The 19,859-nt window shown below is 33.4% G+C and overlaps 1 long non-coding RNA gene across 1 annotated transcript in view; it reads left to right on the forward strand.

The window, feature by feature from the left end:
- Nucleotides 1–661: 661 nt before the first annotated feature.
- Nucleotides 662–19,859, forward strand: part of LOC127720737 (uncharacterized) — a 34,444-nt gene continuing 15,246 nt past the window's right edge. The window contains exons 1-2 of the long non-coding RNA XR_007990974.1: nucleotides 662–694; nucleotides 13,079–13,144. This is a non-coding gene — a long non-coding RNA (uncharacterized LOC127720737). The remainder of the gene's footprint in view (nucleotides 695–13,078; nucleotides 13,145–19,859) is intronic.

Raw genomic sequence — 19,859 nt, forward strand, 5'->3', positions numbered from 1 at the left:
CATCACCCAAAAAAAAACACACACAGTCACCCCCCACCCCAATGAAAAGTTTTGAAAATATAGTTTATGTATATCATCGCACCGCACTTCAGTGTAGCTATTAACAAGATAGCGTCACCTTACCACCATCTCGCTTCAGCGAGATCAAAAACACACTTCAGCGTCCAACCATCGCACTTCAGCGTGACCATCGTGGTTCGGAGTACCATCGGGGTTCAGAATCCTACATTTATATTTAAAGTTTGTATTTTTATTTGGAAATGAAGAACTTTGTCAGGTAGTTGATAAAACCTGTTGTAGTATTTTATATATAAATGATGATGTACATTGTAATTCAAATCTTAAATATAACTATTTAGCTTTAAAATGATGTAGAATATTGTACTTATACGTAATGATTCATTTAATAGTCTCTCATATTTCTTAATAAACTGGAACTTGTATATGTTTTAGTATTTAAGCTTCTGATATTTAGTGTTAGTTTTAATATACGCTATGTTTTATAAATGCATTCGAATGTTTTATGTTCTACAAGTGGTGAGACTTTTATGAAATATTGAATTCATATAATATAATTATAATAACACCAATATTTTTTTAAGAGAGATATCGAGTAGCATAGCAAAGACCGTGTTTATAGCTTCCGTTTGTATAGCTGCAGTTGCGGTAGTTGTTATTCTCATCAAAATTAAAGGTAATATACTTTTGTTATATAGATGTTTTGATGATTTGTCAAGGAAGAGACGCGAATTCAATGTTTTGCAAAAAGGAAATTTAAATTGCTCCAATAAACTTTTCTCAGAATTACTACATTACTTTTCACTCTATCTTAGGCCTATTGCCAATTTGAGACGGCAAATTAGAAACTGTTTTTTCATGTAGTTGAATATTCAATTCTTTCTCTTCACTCATTTAAATATATTCCTTTATGTCATTTGTACATGTACAAAGGACCAAGTGAGCTTTGCCTATTACTTGGCGTCCGTCTTCCGTCGTCATCTCGTAGTCGTTCGTCGTTGTCGTCCGATCTGCTCCGAAACTACTGGACCAAATTTAATTAAACTCGGTCGCAGTCATTATTGAGGTATCTATTTTAAATAAATATGTCTGATGACCCCACCTGCCAACCAACATGGCCGGAATGGCATAACATGGAACAAAGGTGTAAAATGCAAGTTTTGTCTATTATCTTGAAAACCGCAATGAATATTTTGAATGTTGAGATCAACTTATTGTTTATCTACACCAAAACAGTTAGACTTCTTATAAGAAATATTGCCCTTAAATGACGAATTTTTCCATTTATATTCATTTTTGCCCTTTATCTTGAAAACTATAATAGGTAGAGAGAAACTTGAAAATAGCAAAAATGATCGCCAATGATAAGTCTTGGGTTAACGAAAAGTAAGTCTGGAGGACAAAATTATAAGTTTCGTTCCATATACAGTATCACCTTTGTTACTCGTAAAGAATATTAAAGAGTAAATCGACGTTAAATTCCATTTTATTGAAAATTCAACGTACCTTTATCTTGATGATAGTTTTTCGTTTAAGAATTAATAATCCTCTCAATGTACTGTCAAAATGTATATTTCCCAACTCGTTCGCTATGCCCGTGTTTGTAGTGACGTTTGGATTTCAATTAACCGATTCTATGTATTTCTGCTAAATCATTCAGTCAGTTATTTCGTTACCACAAAGTAAATCTTAAAGTTAACTTAATTCTTTCTGTTTACAATTGCTCTCGCTTTCTATTATATTTGTTGAGTTTGGAGGATTAATATTTCGACAGACAGTCGGTATTCCAATGGGTACTAATTGTGCACCCCTTTTGGCCGACTTGTTTTTGTACTCGTATGAAGCAGAATCCATTCAAAACCTTCTAAAAGACAAAAAGAAAAAGCACCTTGCAAAGTTTTTTAATTTTACTTTCAGATATATTGATGATGTCCTATCACTTAATAACCCATATTTCAGTCAGTTCTTGCATCTCATATATCCCAGTGAAATGGAAATTAAGGATACTACTTATACAAGAAGGACTGCTTCATACCTTTATCTTTTCCTTAATATTTACACAGATGGACGACTTCACACTAAAATCTATGACAAACGGGATGATTTCAACTTCCCAATTATCAATTTCCAAACATACCCTCTGCTCCGTCGTATGGTGTGTACATATTTCAATAAATACGTTATGCTCGTGCATGTTCACACTATACTGACTTCATATACAGGAGTGTGCTCCTTACGCTTACACCCCAGTTCTATTGTTATACTTCTTAGTTTCTATTTCTGAAACAAGTGTAAATTGAATAGATCTATTATTACGAATAACAATGGATTTTGACCACAGGGTGTGACGAGCGGGGTTTCTGGAAACCCCTGCTTCTACATCCCGCAAACAAAGTCCATTGTTATTCGTAACAAAAGAAATTGATTATTTTTTAAATAGCATGAACATAAGAAATTACTAATAGTGTTCACTACAAATTGTTTCATGATATTAAGAAAAAAAACACATTTTAGGAAATTCCAATAAGCATCTATATGGAATACAAAAATAATCCTTTAAATACTCTTTTGCTTGAAGGTATTTTTTTTTATCCCAGTCATATGTCTCTATTCTAAAGCATTGATCTTTAAAAAAAATGGGGATTCTTATTCCCGGACCCCCCCCCCCCCCCCCCCCCCGGTTACCCAGTGGCCGATCTGGGGTTGGGCGTTCCGCGGGTTGGACCCCCCTCCCCCCTTTTTCTCTTGAGTTGGGAACCCCCGGCTGGATCAGCCCCTGATTGCCCCCCCAAAAAAGGGAGTTCCTCAATATTAAATATTGTATGTTGAGCGTGTCTGGTATTCGGGTTTCTAATGCAGACACACCTATCCCTTAGTATGTTCGAATATGAATGTTTGTTTATTCTCGAGAAGGGGGGGACTTTTGTTTTTGATAAAATCGTAAGATATAAAATACAGTTATGATTACCTTTATTAAACTGATTCAGGTAAGTACTTTGGGTTATAATATTGCCTTTATCTTAAGTCTCTTCCACCAATCCAACGCTTGCCACAAAATGTCGTCCGTCTTATACCCGTCCATATTGACAACTGTATATCAGGTGCATGATGTATTTTTTGTTTGTAATAAGAATACACAAAACAGTCGACCTTGACCTGCTGATCCATATTAGCACATGGATTTAACGGGAATATGCAAAACAGCAACTTTGACATTTGTAAAATATACTCACTTGTCAAAGTTTGAACGAAGATAACCAAAGAAAGGTTACTAGTGGGGTTTCATGTAATAAAACAAATATTCTTATAAATCATGGTTTGATATTGTCAATAAATATGCTATAGTTTTTTTTTTGTTTTTTTTTTTTCATTTAATAATCAATGTTAACAAATATAGGGTTTAGAATGGGGTGTAAGTTAGTTATACACCTCGGGATACGGCGTGTCTGGATAAGAAACCCCTCCGGCCTCCGGCCGACGGGGTTTTTTATCCAGACACACCTATCCCTCGGTGTATAACTATTACTGAAATCTGCTCCAACAGAGTTATGAGGAGGAAAGATTGAAAATGATACTCCGTAAATTTTATGGACACCATCACGAATTGGTTGATGTATAGGATGTGTCTGTGTCTAAACTAAATAATGACATTTTTACCACGACGTCGTCTTAGATTGTGGTTTAACATCTATGTCGTCTGTCTGCTAAGTACCGAACCTGACCTATTCCCGAATATGACTGTTATAGCGAGAGTGAATTTGTGAATTTACATTGCTATACGACGTGTCTCGGTATTTTGTACATCCAACATTCATGTATTTATTTTTGATGTTTTTGTTATGGTTTCGGTTGAATAATGTGTTGTGTCGTATCGTTTGTTGTCCAAATAATTATAAAATTGCCTTTCAATACCATCATTGTCATATTCCCGAATATGACTGTTATACTGAATGTGAATTTGCATTGGTGTGCGGCGTGTCTCGGTGTTTTGTACATCCAACATTAATGGATTTATTTTGATGTTTCTGTTATGACTCACATAGTAGTCAACGAACAATGTCATTTCACTTATTCATAATTAATTACATTAGATTTATGTTTCATCAGAATTTGCAAATTTCATTGGCTGACAACAATCGTGAGGTACTCCAATGTCAAATTTTATTTCTGTATAAAATATTACAGCTGCAAAAAAATGTATGACTGCACGTGCTCTTATAGTTTCATGGTTGTAGCATAAAAATATAGTAAGAATTGAATGCTTCTTTATAATTTTATAGGGTTGTAAAAGCGTTGATTGTGCTTACATTTTTAGAATAAAGCGCTTCCGCAATTCATACAAAATGTGCTTCGGTAAACGCTTTTACACCCCAATAAAATTATTAAAAGAAGCATTCAAGTAAATCTTGCCTATCTGATAATTGTTAGTGATTAAAGTTTCTCTCTATCTATTGTAGTTCATTAGAATATGGTAAGTCGTTGTTCAATGGCAACACTTTCTACAAGAATTCGACTAACGATTGCAGCAATTGTACCTTAATTGTAGATCTACAAATGTTCTTTTTAGGTAAAATAACCTCAAACTATGTTTCCAATTTCTATGAAAATTGTCAAAATTAGGCACTCAATGGCGCAGAAAGTGTATTTGCAATTACACACGAGGAAAGTTAATGCATTTACAATTAAGAGGAAAAAACATGAAACCAACCTATTTAATCTTACTAAAATATCCCTTTCAGTTTGAGCCACGCGTTTACCTTAAAAAATCGCCAAATTCATTTCTTCAGTATTATAGATCCAAAAAGCATAACAATTGTTAATATGTTTTGTATACGTCTCTCTTTATGTATTTTGTTTCGTTCTAACATCAAAATGGTATTAAAATGGTCTACTTACTAGCTTCGTTTACAATTTAAGACATGTTTTAGCAGAGTCCTAAAACCAAACTTGATCAAGCCTTTAGATGTACTCTAGGACATATCTTTTGACATTTTCATTGACACGTCCTAGGTTTTTTTTTTCCAGAAGTATGCATTTTTCCGTTCCATAAAAAAACCAATTACAGTACTTCATTTCAACCGAGCTAAAATCATATATACTTAGTTTATGACCAGGTTGAAGGAGCATTAACTGTCAAATCCATGTTAAAATTCGCATATTTGATTTATAACATACAATAAAGTATATCCAAATTAAAAACCAATTATTCAGAGAAGGTCTTTCTACCATTAACTTTCTAAATCATTGATCAGAAGCCTCTTCCGGTTTACTCAAAGTGTTTTCTTGCGACAAATCATAGGTTTCTTCATACTGATTCCAAAAATATATGCTTTTATCTATAAGGGAGATAATTTGTTACATCCGGTTAAGAACAGGTCACTTCTGGTCATATATGGTACCTAAATTCACACTGAATCTAAAAATATAAGATTTTTTTATACTCTGCCTGAAATAAGGGACATCATTTGATACTTCCGGTTTGCAGAAAGTCACTTCTGATCTCAAATGATAAATTATTCATGCCGATTTAAGAAATATATGATTTCTAGGTACTTCTCCATTAAAACGTGCAAAAATTACAATTTCTGGTTTACCCAAGGTCAGTTACGGTTGACATTTGTTAATGTCGTACGTCTCCCAGCCTAATGTGAAAGGTCCTTTGGCTTTTTCATGTATCAGTATGAAGTTATACCATAGTCAAAATCTAGAACGTCAAATTGACATTTTAACGTATAAGTCATTTTAGAACGATCTCAAAGCAAAATATTTAAGGTCTCTACTTTTTATGGTTTATGGGTTATATCACCATACAACTTATTTTAAACTCTCCAAGGGAGAAAACTCATATTTAATGACACCGTACTCTTTTGACCAACATTTTTCATTTACGATTTTATATAATTCATTTTTCATTATCTATTACGGTTTCTTACGAAAAACGAAACAATCAAAATTAAAATTTAGAACATGACCCTGACCTTTGACCTTGACCTCAAGTTCCTTTAGGCAAACAAAGGACCTCAAATACAAATATTTTAGGTCTCTATCTCTTACGGTTCATGAGATACATCAATATATCCCTTATGGCAAAAACAGATTCTGAAGGGGTAATAACTTTTATATGGAGTCTTCAAAATTGAATAGAACTCCGTTCGGACATAGCGAGTCATTTGGAAAAAAAAATTGTTGATTACTTTTACGGTTATAGAGGAGAAGCGGAAAGACCTAATTATAATGATAACCAGAACAAATTCAAAATTTCCAAAAGAAAGAATTGATTTGGTCTTTCCACTTTTCCATGGATAGGCCTTTTGATTTTGTTTTGATTATCATTTTTCCGTGGAAAGACCTATTGATTTTGTTCTGATAATTATTTTTTTTCTTCCGCCAATTTATTTCTTGCGCTGTTTCTTTTTTTTGTTTTGTTTATCATATAGAACAGTTAATGCACGTTGAAACTGACACGGCTCATCCGGACACTTTACTTTGAAAGAGGTATCTTCCCGAACACAGTTTTTCTAATTATGTCTACTCATTCACAACCGTAAAAGAAAATTTTGATCGAAGCGATACAGAGATTCCGTATGAGAGTTATTCCCTTCTGTATTTGATATGAATGAAAGTTATTTGTAACTGGCAACCCATGAGCTATAGACGCCTAGAGCCTTTTGATTTGAGGCACTTGGTCCACCAAAAAAAGAAAATGAGATAAAGGTCAAGGTCATGTTCCAAATTAGAATTTTTTACTTTTCCTAAGAAACTAAACAAGATAGTTGCGACATGTCGTAACCATGGTAACATATATGTATTGGTTAAAAGAATGCGTTGACTTTTAAATGGGTTTTCTACACTATAATGTTTAAAATTAGCTCTAATGTTAGTTATATAGCTCATTAATCATGTACAGTAGAGACTAATAGAGTCTTCTGATTTGAGGTCCTTTCTTTATGACCTTCAAAGTCGAAGGTAAATTTGACGTTATAGATGTTAACCTTTGTTATAAATTCTTATTTATACATGATAAAGCCAGGTGGTCTTTTGCATTAGGTTGGTAGACATATGACATTGAAAATGTCCGCCGGAAGAATCCAGTTGATGCATTGATTTCATTTAAAAGTACATTGAAACATATATTTTTGGAATCAGTGTGAAGTAACTCAGCAGTTGATACCGAAATTGAATTTTGTAAACCTGTAGTAGCACCTTATCTCCCTTATTTCAAGCAAAAGTATATATAAGCCATTAAGATTTATTCAGACCACTATGACCGTTTCAGAAGAAATCTTTCTACTAGTGATGACTGAATTGGTTATATGAGCCGATTGTCAATTGACGGTTTTGTAGATCTTATTTTGTTCAACATTATTGCTGATTTCAGTTTACTCTTTCTAACATTGCTTTCATTGCAACACGAAAATTGTAGAAATTTGTCCTGAAGAGGAAGTACTTGTTTTAGGAGTCAAATGACTGATCTCGGTCATATTTACATGTCTGTAGATTATGTATTATAATAGCTGATTTACATTGATGTTTAAAGTTTCTCTCTGTCATGGTTAGAAAATACAAAAAATAACACCATTACAAACTCAATCCCAATTTAATATTCTTGTACGTGTCTATAAATAAAACAAATCTTTTTTATTTTAAGAAATTTACATGTGATAATATAAACGTCACAAAAAATACGTCACTTTTTGTGACGTTCATCCATTCATGTGACGCACAGTTATTATTTCGATTGTGGTGTCCTGGTGTGCTATCATAAATTCATGGGAGGTGTCCGTTGTTATTCTGCGGTTTACAAGTTGTAATGTACTATTATATTATTTATTTACGTATGTATCTGTGCTGAGTGCTCTTTCGTTTGTTTGTACTGTATTCCTGTCACGTAGTGTTGTCATTTTAGCGATATTTTTAACATTGCCATATAAGCGGGAGGTTTGGCTAGCCATAAAACCAGGTTCGACCCACCATTTTTTCTTAAAATGTCCTGTACCAAGTCAGGAATATGGCTGTTGTTATCAGACAGTCTGTTTCTATGTATGTTGGCGATTGATTTTGATGTATCGTTGTTTTCCTCTTATAGTTGATGTGTTTCCCTCGGTTTTAGTTTGTTACCCGGATTTGTTTTTGCTAAATCGAATTATGACGATTGAACAGCGGTATACTACTGTTGCCTTTATTCATCTTTACCTTTAAAACAATATCTTTTCTTATGAACGGCTAAAGCTGTGTACAGTTACTCTTGATCGACCATACGTTTTACCAAAAAAAACCACAAAGAATACAATCATCAGTATAGGGGAAAGATGACTGACGATTCAAGCCAAATTTGACTTTCTTCTAGATACTGCCTGATTAATTATTCTTGTTGTATAAAGTTTCTCTCGAAATATTGTAGTTTCAAGATTGTTTTCCTCGAATGTGACCTACCTAATTAGACTTATTACCGGGTTTAAACTTGCATTAGCAAAACGACGGGTGCCAAATGTGGAGCTGCTTACCCTTTCGGAGCACCTGAGATAACCCCCGGTTTTTGTTGGGGTTCGTGTTGCTCAGTCTTTAGTTTTATATGTTGTGTTTTGTATAAATTACTTTGTCTTTTTTCCGCTTTTTTTTTGCCATGTCGTTAACAATTTATTTTCGACTTATGATTTTGAAAGTCCCTTTGGTATATATAGTTATCAAAGGTACCAGGATTATAATTTAATACGCCAGACGTGCGTTTCGTCTACATAAAACTCATCAGTGACGCTCAGATCAAAATAGTTATAAAGCCAAACAAGAAAAAAGTTGAAGAGCATTTAGGACCCAAAATTCCAAAAAGTTGTGCCAAATATCTTTTGCATCTCTTTTACTTAGATTTTTAAAAATGGGTAACAGTCGCCATTTGAAGGGCAAAAACGCCTATACGGTGCCAATAGACCATTTCGGCCATGTTGATTAGTTTGTTTTGTTAGTAATTTTTGCTATCAAATTTTTCATCCATAATAGTTTTCAATATAAATAGATTTGCTTAATTATTTTCTATTCATTTATTGAAGTTTCAAGTTTGAGACCAAAAACGTAAATCTCGAGGCTCCAAGAATGCTGTATGGCTCACCTGGTATTTTTGCACAAAATTGATACAATAGCATTAGAACATCAATTCAAACTAAAACGCAAAATCTAAATAACTATTTAATAGTGGATCTTAACAAATACTTTAGATGTGTTCTTATTATATTTATTGAATTGTTAAAAGTCGAAAATGATGTTACACAAAAATAAAAGTATATTACATGTTAAATATTTCTGTACTCCATGTATACCTTACAACAGAACTATTTTTATTTTTATGTGCGTTATTTTATTTGGCGGCATTTTGTCAATTGATATTTTATAGTGAGTCTTTCTATGTTGTGATGTTACACTATTGTTTCAGGTTAGGGTGAAGGTTGGCGCCTATTAAAACGTTTAAACCTGCTGCATTTGTTTGCACCTGTCCTAAGTCAGGGAAAAAAAAGAGGGACGAAAGATACCAGAGGGACAGTCAAACTCATAGATCGAAAACAAACTGACAACGTCATGGCCAAAAATAAAAAGACAAACAGACAAATAATAGTACAGATGACACAACATAGAAAACTAAAGACTAAGCAACACGAACCCCACCAAAAACTGGGGGTGATCTCAGGTGCTCCGGAAGGGTAAGCAGATCCTGCTCCACATGTGGCACCCGTCGTGTTGCTTATGTTATTACAAATCCGGTAAATAGTCTAATTCGGTAAGTCACATTCGTGAAAAGGGAAGGGTATTGTAGTTACGACATAAGGAACATATCCGATATCATCTGTGAAACGGTTATTCCATAACGGTCAACCAACTCGTGATGGCGTCCGTAAAATTAACGAAGGAATGACTTCAACTTCACCATTTGAAACTCTTGGTTTAATAGCTTCCTTGTGAGCAGCAATCCTCTATCAAGGAAATCATGATAGGAAACACAAGCCCGGGAATATCGTATCAATTGGGAGATATATACTCCGTATACTCAGGAACCTGATGTTCAGTGGTTGTCGTTTGTTGATGTGGTTCATAAGTGTTTCTCATTTCTCGTTCTTTATATAGACTAGACCGTTGGTTTTCCTGTTTGAATGGTTTTACACTAGTCAATTTTTGGGCCCTTTATAGCTTGCTGTTCGGTGTGAGCCATGTCTCCGTGTTGAAGGCCGTACTTTGACCTCTAATAGTTTACTTTTACAAATTGTGACTTTGATGAAGAGTTGTCTCATTGGCACTCATACCACATCTTCTTATATCTACATATCTTATATAACATGAGTTACATAGTATCCTAGTGACCTAATACGATATATACGAGGTCAATATATTTCATATGGGATGAGAGCGAAGCTCGAACCCATATTGAATTTACTGACTCCTTATATATCGTATTAGGTCACTAGCACACTTGTAAATAATTTATCTTACCGACTATCTAACATGTGGAATTTAGACTAGTGCCCTATTAAAGTGATCAAGTCGCCTATTTCCATTGGTGAATATAAATTCCAGCGAATGCAATTTGTTAGTTTTTAATGTGTTTTCTGCGTTTATTGTCAATCTTTTATCATCAATGTCTTCATTTTTTGTCTGTGCGAAATGTTTCAGAATTTCATCAAAGTCATGTTGTTTCTATAAAGGGACGTAACATCACTACTAACCGTGTACTAGAATCAAACACGCCCACTGACCCAATATTAAATATACACGATCTCCACGCGGTCGCTTTTAACCAATGATATCCCTAGAAATGTAAAGGAGGTAAGATAAAACCTAATATTGATATTATTGTTGTCAGTCATATATTATGTATTTCAATGCATTTGTACTTTGTATTGAGCCTTTACTAATTAGGAGTCTACAGATGATTTAGCTATTATCTTGTCCTTTTCTATCTGTCATAGATTCCACAAAGTCACACAGATAGGCGAAAATTGCCATCACGGACAATAAATCCTTTCAGGAGTTGACCGACGAGTTTTGCCATTTTTACCATTTTGTCGATCGTGTTCGTTGATCATTTTAACAATTGCACTGTATCGCTATCTGTTATATTTTTCAAGATAATAGCAAACAATTTCAAAACCAGGAAAATATTTTTTTCAGAACAATACCTCATATAAGAAGCTTAAGCCGACTGACGATTTCGACTATTTGACATTTTTTTCAAATCTCGACCTATGGAGTAATCTGAATGTTTTGTTAAAAATAATCACTAGCTTGATCTTGATTCTCATATCATTTATGTCCTTTCAGATGTTCTCTATATATATCGGTGTACTTCCGTTTATCTTTTGTTTTATTTTTTGCATGGCGTTCGTGTCTATTGGCAGGATTAGTTGATGGTTGCTAGGCATTTTCCAACTATATGAGAATAGCAACTAAATCTTTGGTGACGATATTTACCCCTTTATCTTTCAATAAGGATTTATATAATAGTTGATATTGTTCTGAACCCATATATGTTGCTAAGTACTTTTAAATCAAGTAAGGGTCGATTCTTACAATAATGAACGTACACTTACCCTCTCACATTTAACCTGGTTACCAAATAAACGCAATAATCATTCTGAACATTTTTGTTTATTTAATGATTGCGTCTAATTGTTACAATTTCGACAAAATCTTACAAAAAGACGCAAGCTCAAATGCCAAATTCATCAACGACATTTGACCTTTGTGTCAAACTGAATTTTTTTTTATGCGCAACTGTTTAGCATTTCATGTTCATCCCCCATCTGTAACAGTTTGTGGAATATTTTGATAACAAGGTGAAAATTATTTTACAAAATAACAAAAATGAAGTTTATAGCAACCATGTTAGCAACCTGAATCCCAAACCTTTTGTTAAAAAATATTACTTGGCAACAGCAATAATTTAAATTGATAACCTCAATATAAATAGGTGCGGATGCAAAAGTGTGTAATCCGTTTAAGCAAAATGCCTTTAATTAACCTTCTTGAAAACAAAGAATATTCCTTTATGTTAATAAGTGTCTCTACTTTCCCTTTTTAGAATGAATTTGTATCTTCTATCTTACTTATTAATTGTTATATTCATTGGGGTACAGAACACTAAAGGGGGTTAACTCTTTAAAAATCAGCTGAACGTTTTAATCACATACTAAAATGAAGAGGAATCAAGCTTCTCAAAGATCAAAATTTGTGTTTTTTAAACTGCTATTAACCACAGAAATCATTCCGGTAAATTGTGTGGTTCAAATTTCATGATTTATTTTATATTTTTGTCAAAGTAAAATAACAAAAATTCCATACTCCAAGGAAAATTCAAAACGGAAACAAATGGCAAAATCAAAAGCTCAAACACATTAAACGAATGGAAAACAACTGTCATATTCCTGACTTGGTACAGGTATTTCCTAATGTAAAAAATGGTGGATTAAACCTGGTTTTATATCTAGCTTAACCTCTCACTTGTATGACATTCGAATACAATTCCTTTATTTTGATAACAATGTGTGACCAAAACAAACAGACATAATAGGTTTTGCATGTCAAAAACTGAGGTACAGTAGTCAACATTGTGGTATAATCTTAATCACTATAAAAATAAACAACTAAGTCAACAGGTTAAAGTAAATACTTTGTCAACATTTTTAACAAAATTAAACGAGCCAAATCTATTTTAGTCAAAGCGTTAGCTAAACCCTCAAATGAAACAAATGTTACAATATTCATCAACATTGTAATGTGTGCATGATAACTGCTTGGAATTTGTCTACTTCAACATTATGATATTTTGAGCCAAAATACAAGGGGACACGTTACCATGGTAACAACGGCATCAACAAATGCTTTGTCACCATATTTCTGATGTTTATCGAAAGATAAAAAAATTTCAAATACGCTTAACATTTTCGGTTTGAGGGTTCAATAGTTCAGTGGTTTTGTTACTTTATTTATCAAGGGCAATGTAAAATTTCACACTTTTGTTTGTTGATGTGTTGTTTTATTTTTTCGGTATTTTTCCAAATGTCTCTTTATTCTTTTTTAGCTCCAAGAACCAACAATGGTGACCCGGAAGACAAAGCATTGACAAGCAAATGTTCGAAAAGTCAAGGTACACATCTAAAGAAAATTCAGCACGTGCACACACGCCTATATTATAAGCCAATTGCTTATGATAGTTTGTTTTTTTTTTGTTAGATTTTGTTGTATGTGTGTTTGAATTGTTTAGTCAGTTGTGTTGTATATCTGTGATGTATATTTACACAGTTTTTGCTGCTAGATCCCACTTATTGCCACATTAACCTATTATGTCTGTTTTGGTTGCTCACCCAATTTAAAGACAATTCGGACCAGTTTGAAAGAAAAGTTGGACCAGTATGAAAGACAACTCGAACCAATTTGGAAGACAACTTCGACCAGTTAAAACACTGACCCATTTAAGGACGCTTATACTTATCAGATTCAAAGACAAAGCGGACCTCCTTTTTATGGTATGTTAAAGACAACTCGGACCACTCAATTATTTCTTTTATTTTACTTTTCTCAAAAGTTATGTACCATATCAGTTCCCCTCACTGACTATTTTAAATTGCCGACTTGAACAACATCAGGTTGACCAACAATACTCGTTTAATTGTGTTCGGCAATATTCATATCGACGGCTTGGTCATACTTTGTTTAAGTTCTATTGATGCATTTAAATGAGCTTGTTTGTTTTTACAATAATACAATTATTTTATCCCAAACAAGATCAATATGGCTGATCATCTCATTATCACATGGAAAATAACTAAATTAGTATACTTGTTTTTGATTGCCTATTAATGACTTAATTGATTGTATCATGTCTTTGAAATAGTAACTGAAAGTTGTATATTTTGTTTTGAAATATCCCCCGATCCTAAATTACTGTTTTATACATTTATAAGAAAACTCCATAAAATGAAACGATGCATTCATAAAATTAATAAAACAGAAACATCTTCACATTTCTGCCTTTCTAGCTGGAATAATGCAATGAAAATATCATAAGTGGTTCTAGTAATCTTTCAACTCTGTATAGCCTTCATAAATGGCCCGAGTTGTCTTCAACCCGATCCGAGTTGACTTAAAATTGGTCGGAGTTGTCTTTGTTCGATTTGTCATTGGTTCGATATGGTATGTATTCTGTCAATATAAATGAGCTATAAACAACTGTCATACAAGTTGGAAGGTTTAGTTAGCTGTAGAACTAGGCTTCACCCACAATATCTTCGGTACAACTTTTGTAAGGATGAGGATTCAGTAAAAACAAAAATCAATAAAACAATCAAAATTTTTTCAGCTTTCTGCTTTTGCGCAGACATCTTTGCCGGTATTATTTATCTCTTCTGGTCTCGTTTGACAGAGAACTTTTCGTAAAATAGAAAGGAGCATCATATGGTGTCCCGCAAATTTGTTGTTTTTGGTTACCGAAAGAACATTGGCAGTTAAACAATAAATTCCTTACATCTTAAAATAAGTCTAGAGCTTATTCAACATACGATTTTATATAGCAAACAAAATGTGTTCTCTTTGGAAACTCACCTGATCAATCAGTCACATTTCAGTATCTTTTAAGAATTACAAGCCGACCATGTATCTGCGTCGTTTAAATATATAAAGTATTACATCTATATTTAAATCTTTCTGAAATATGAAAAAAAAATTTACCTGACGTAAGCGTTTCTTTGTTTACATTAAAAATGACGTCATAACTAAAATCCTTAACATCATCGGAAAAGTTTCCGTATTTCGATTACTTTTTCGTCCTAATTCGTCATCTCTCACTGATAACAACTGCCTCATATTAAAACGAAAACTCAATATCAATATCGTTAACTTTCTATTTGCAACAGTTGCTCTTATGAATTTCCATGTTCTTGTTATGTAGACAGCCGCTGCCTTTATTCAAAACTCTCCTCGGAGCATTTAGACGTATTTTTGCACAAAGATCAGTAATAAGACGACTTTGTTTATTCGTTGTTTTAGGTATAGACTATATTAGTATGTTTTTGATTAAACTATACTTTAAAACTAGGAAGATAGTGGTTCTCTGTTTACATTGATTATGACGTCATATATAAAATTCTTAACAATAGGACCAAAACCGGATACCTTTTCGTTAATCATTCATGTCCATGTTAATCATTCATGTCCAGTGTACAAAGTAGTACCGATATTGTTGACATCGCAAAGTAGACAATGTCGACACAATGTTGTACAACGCTGTCGATATCGTTTCATACTCTTGTCTACATCGTTGACATTGACAATATCGCGGAGTAGACAATGTCGACACGATATTGTACAACATTGTCAATATCGTTTCATACTCTTGTCTTCATCGTTGACATTGACAATATCGCGAAGAAGATGATGATGATGATGATGATGATGATGATGATGATGATGATGATGATGATGATGATGATGATGATGATGATGATGATGATGATGATGATGATGATGATGATGTCTCTACATGATTGACATTGCCGACATGGTAGACGATGTCGTCACGATGTTGTCAACATCACGATGTGGGCGATGTCAACGATGTAGACAGGAAAGGGGGACGATGTAGACGATGTCGTCACGATGTTGTCAACATCACGATATCGGCGATGTCAACGATGTAGACAGAAAAAGGGGACGATGTAGACGATTTCGTTACGATGTTGTCAACATTACGATGTGGGCAATGTCAACGATGTAGACAGGGAAGTGGGACGATGTAGATGATGTCGTCACGATGTTGTCAACATCACGATGTCGGCGATGTCAACGATGTAGACAGGAAAGGGGAAGCTGTAGACGATGTCGTCACTATGTTGTCAACATTGCGATATCAACGATGTCAACGATGTAGACAGGAAAGGGGGACGATGTAGACGATGTCGGCGATTTCAACGTTGTAGACAGAAAAGGGGACTATGTAGACAATGTTGCAAGCAGGTATAAAATCATGAACGAAGTTGGCAATATCGGCGATATCGTCACTACATCGTGTACTGGACATACTTCTAACTTTTCTTCGGAAAATAAGGTTTTGGAAAAAAGTAAAATCACAAAAATACTGAACTCCGAGGATTATTTTTTTGTCAATTTTTAATGCTGACGATTGTATATAGTAAAGGGAAAAGTGGAAAAAAGAAGCTCGTGAAAGTTACTGCTTCTTCTTGAAGAACTGATGACATTTCCATCATGTGGAAAGAATAAACACGACATATATAAATATTTATAAATGAATAGTATAATAAATTTGGTGACCGTCTCAAAAATATTTATTTAAATGTATGTCTCACTTGGTGTGATGCTACAAATATGTGCGTGTCATGGTAGACATATTTTATAATATAGATGATTACATATAATATGTACCACATGTACATTTTTTGGTAAATTTAAATGTGAACAAATGCCTTAACCTTAAAAATATTTGACTCGTATTGTATCTTTCCTCAAAATGTTTTTTTTTTTTTTTTTGATGAGGCTGTAAATTTGAAAGCTTAATGTAAATATGAAAGATGAAACTATTATTGATATATCTGACAGATTCATATCTTTGTGGACATCTGAAAGCAATCATTTGATAGTTTATACTGCTTAAATATTTTGAAGATCACAGGCTTAAACGATTCTTTTTAGCTGCATTTTTAATTTTTATGCTGGGTATATATATGAGACAGCGATTAACCGATCAACACCCAACAAAAAAAGAAAGGATTTTATGTTCCTAAATAGTGTAAAAAGCAGAAGGAACATCTTCACATTGAATAAGAATAAAGGGGAAATTATCTTTTCATATCAAACGTTTTTAATACACCATTATATATTTACCTAGAACAATAAAACATACATGATATATATAATATTGACTTTTTGACTGGCTGTTGAAATATCAAACACTTTGGGGGGGACAAAACACACAAAAAAGCCAATTGATATATTTTAGGTAAACTGAAAAAATCAGCAGAGATCCGAATGATAATTTTGTTTCTATAAATTTAAGTAAATACTTTTCTGAGAATGTAAAAATAAAAATTTTGTTTTTAAAATTTCCATAAAGGGAATATTTGGTCCTCATTTCTTTAAAGGTAACATGATGCACAAAAAAATCCTCTTAAGAAATAGTTTGTTTGAAATTTCTTCAACACAATGTTTAATGAACCAGATTTCCTTTAATGAAAATTTGAATCAACTAACTTCCTTTGAGAAAATAGTATTGCAAGAAAATGTCTAGGGTTTTTCCTTGTGGAAACGAATATTTAGAAAAGTTTTTTTTTCCGAGAGGAAAACTAAATATCACTTGTGGAAATAAGTTTTCCCCGTGATGGAATTCGTAATAAAAGTGCATAAATCTAACAACAGTGGTTTTAAACCCAAACAATATTAGGATGAATATCATGCAAACAATACAAATTAAGTTCATTACTATCTTTAGATATTTGTTACCATATTTTACAAACTAGTTCATATAGGAACGTCATTAACAGTGCATGTGATAATATAAACGTCACAAAAAATACGTCACTTTTTGTAACGTTCATCCATTCATGTGACGCGCAGTTATTGTTTCGATTGTGGTGTCCTGGTGTGCTATCGTAAATTCATGGCAGGTGTCCGTTGTTATTCTGCGGTTTACAAGTTGTAATGTACTATTATATTATTTATTTACGTATGTATCTGTGCTGAGTGCTCTTTCGTTTGTTTGTACTGTATTCCTGTCACGTAGTGTTGTCATTTTAGCGATATTCTTAACACTGCCATATAAGCGGGAGGTTTGGCTAGCCATAAAACCAGGTTCGACCCACCATTTTTTCTTAAAATGTCCTGTACCAAGTCAGGAATATGGCTGTTGTTATCAGACAGTCTGTTTCTATGTATGTTGGCGTTTGCTTTTGTTGTACCGTTGTTTTCCTCTCATAGTTGATGTGTTTCCCTCGGTTTTAGTTTGTTACCCGGATTTGTTTTTGCTAAATCGAATTATGACAATTAAACAGCGGTATACTACTGTTGCCTTTATTCATCTATAGCTTTAAAACAATATTTTTTCTTATGAACGGCTAACGCTGTGTACAGTTACTCTTGATCGACCATACGTTTTACCAACAAAAAAAACACAAAGAATACAATCATCAGTATAGGGGAAAGATGACTGACGATTCAAGCCAAATTTGAATTTCTTCTAGATACTGCCTGATTAATTATTCTTGTTGTATAAAGTTTCTCTCGAAATATTGTAGTTTCAAGATTGTTTTCCTCGAATGTGACCTACCTAATTAGACTTATCATCGGGTTTAAACTTGCATTAGCAAAACGACGGGTGCCTAATGTGGAGCTGCTTACCCTTTCGGAGCACCTGAGATAACCCCCGGTTTTTGTTGGGGTTCGTGTTGCTCAGTCTTTAGTTTTATATGTTGTGTTTTGTATAAATTACTTTGCCTTTTGGTCTTTTTTCCGTTTTTTTGTCATGTCGTTAACAATTTATTTTCGACTTATGATTTTGAATGTCCCTTTGGTATATATAGTTATCAAAGGTACCAGGATTATAATTTAATACGCCAGACGCGCGTTTCGTCTACATAAAACTCATCAGTGACGCTCAGATCAAAATAGTTATAAAGCCAAACAAGTACAAAGTTGAAGAGCATTTAGGACCCAAAATTCAAAAAAGTTGTGCCAAATATCTTCGCGTCTCTTTTAGTTAGATTTTTAAAAATTGGTAACAGTCGCCATTTGAAGGGCAATATCGCCTATATGGTGCCAATAGACCATTTCGGCCATGTTGATTAGTTTGTTTTGTTAGTAATTTTTGCTATCAAATTTTCCATCCATAATAGTTTTCAATATAAATAGATTTGCTTAATTATTTTCTATTCATTTATTGAAGTTTCAAGTTTGGGACCAAAAACGTAAATCTCGAGGCTCCAAGAATGCTGTATGGCTCACCTGGTATTTTTGCACAAAATTGATACAATAGTATTAGAACATCAATTCAAGCTAAAACGCAAAATCTTAATAACTATTTAATAGTGGATCTTAACAAATACTTTAGATGTGTTCTTCTTATATTTATTGAATTGTTAAAAGTAAAAAATGATGTGACACAAAACTAAAAGTATATTACATGTAAAATATTTCTGTACTCCATGTATACCATACAACAGAACTATTTTTATTTTTATGTACGTTATTTTATTTGGCAGCATTTTGTCAAAGGTTATTGTTGTCTTTCTGATATTGTTTTACATCTAACCCCCTTGTTTTATTAATTTTGTATTTTCATTGTGTCATAGATCAAATTTATTCGTTCAGTGTATGTTCACTTGTTTTTGTTAATATGTCTTTTGATTGAGTTAAACCATTGCAATTGATATTTTATAGTGTGTCTTTCTATGTTGTGATGTTACACTATTGTTTCAGGTTAGGGTGAAGGTTGGCGCCTTTTAAAACGTTGAAACCCGCTGCATTTGTTTGCACCTGTCCTAAGTCAGGAACCTGATGTTCAATGGTTGTCGTTTGTTGATTTGGTTCATAAGTGTTTCTCATTTCTCGTTTTTTATATAGATTAGACCGTTGGTTTTCCTGTTTGAATGGTTTTACACTAGTCAATTTTTGGGCCCTTTATAGCTTGCTGTTCGGTGTGAGCCATGTCTCCGTGTTGAAGGCCGTACTTTGACCTCTAATGGTTTACTTTTACAAATGGTGACTTGGATGGAGAGTTATCTCATTGGCACTCATACCACATCTTCTTATATCTACATATCTTATATAACATGAGTTACATAATATCCTAGTGACCT

The sequence above is a fragment of the Mytilus californianus genome, unplaced genomic scaffold, assembly GCF_021869535.1.
Source record: "Mytilus californianus isolate M0D057914Y unplaced genomic scaffold, xbMytCali1.0.p SCAF_11, whole genome shotgun sequence".
NCBI classification, from domain to species: Eukaryota; Metazoa; Mollusca; class Bivalvia; order Mytilida; family Mytilidae; genus Mytilus; species Mytilus californianus.